This window comes from Chiloscyllium plagiosum, chromosome 20, assembly GCF_004010195.1.
Source record: "Chiloscyllium plagiosum isolate BGI_BamShark_2017 chromosome 20, ASM401019v2, whole genome shotgun sequence".
Taxonomy (NCBI): Eukaryota; Metazoa; Chordata; class Chondrichthyes; order Orectolobiformes; family Hemiscylliidae; genus Chiloscyllium; species Chiloscyllium plagiosum.
In genome coordinates this window covers 60,119,009-60,120,373 of record NC_057729.1, presented here as the reverse complement: position 1 = coordinate 60,120,373, position 1,365 = coordinate 60,119,009, and the positions used below count along the sequence as shown (strand labels likewise).

The window sequence follows — 1,365 nt, the reverse complement described above, 5'->3', positions numbered from 1 at the left end:
GTGGTTAGCACTGCTGCCTCACAGCGCCAGAGACCCGGGTTCAATTCCCACCTTAGGCGACTGACTGTATGGAGTTTGCACATTCTCCCCGTGTCTGCATGGGTTTCCTCCGGGTGCTCCGGTTTCCTCCCACAGTCCAAAGATGTGCAGGTCAGGTGAATTGGCCATGCTAAATTGCCCGTAGTGTTAGGTAAGGGGTAGATGTAGGAGTATGGGTGGGTTGCGCTTTGGCGGGGCGGTGTGGACTTGTTGGGCCGAAGGGCCTGTTTCCACACTGTAAGTAATCTAATCTAATCTAAGTTTTGTTTAGTCTCTCCCTATAGCTAAAACCTTCCAACCCTGGCAACATCCTTGTAAATCTTTACAAGTTTCATAACACCCTTCCTATAGGAGGGAGACCAGAATTGCACACCCCAAGCTCCCATGTTAAGGTCACTAACATCCATCAGGAAGAGTGGGCGGAGGGGGGGCCTAGCTCTGGGTCCAGGGAATACATCTCCAAATGCACCCCTCGCACAAACCCCAACCTGAAAAACATCCAAAGAAAAAAGAAAATTTACAGCCCAGGAACAGGCCCTTCGGCCCTCCAAGCATGAGCTGATCGGTCAATTCCTAAGCATCTGTATCCCTCTGCTCCCCACCTACTCACGCATCTGTCCAGACACATCTTAAATGAATGTACTATACCTGCCTCTACTACCTTGGCTGGCAAGGTGTTCCAGGCACCCACCACCCTCTGTGTGAAGTACTTGCCGCGTGTGTCCCCCTGAAACCTTCCACCTCTCACCTTGAAAGCGTGACCTCTGGTTATTGATCCCTTCACTGTTTCCTATCACTCAATGTATTAATGTTTCTGCTGTCCGGTTCAGTCCATGGCCCATAACATTCCTCAAGTCTGTTGTGTGGCACTGTATCAGGCATCTTCTAGAATCCACATATACTATACCAACAGCCTTACCCTCATTGAGCCCTTCTGTTATCTCTTCAAAAAGCTTCGGCAAGTTAGTTAAACCTGTTTTACCCTTTAAAAATCCATGCTGCCTTTATCTAGTTCTCCTTTATTTACCTGTCTGACATTAATTTTGCCAGGAGAAAGTGAGGTCTGCAGATGCTGGAGATCAGAGCTGGAAATGTGTTGCTGGAAAAGCGCAGCAGGTCAGGCAGCATCCAGGGAACAGGAGAATCGACGTTTCGGGCATAATCCTGATGGATTCCTGAAGAAGGGCTTATGCCCGAAACGTCGATTCTCCTGTTCCCTGGATGCTGCCTGACCTGCTGTGCTTTTCCAGCAACACATTAATTTTGCCAGAAATGATTAATTCTGAAGCTTCCTTGCCACTGAGTTTAAACTCACTGATCTACAGT

General features: G+C 48.5%; 1 protein-coding gene across 1 annotated transcript in view; it reads right to left on the bottom strand.

The window, feature by feature from the left end:
• Positions 1-1,365, bottom strand: part of rbl1 (retinoblastoma-like 1 (p107)) — a 62,702-nt gene that overhangs the window by 6,164 nt on the left and 55,173 nt on the right. The gene's annotated exons all lie outside the window — the stretch shown is intronic.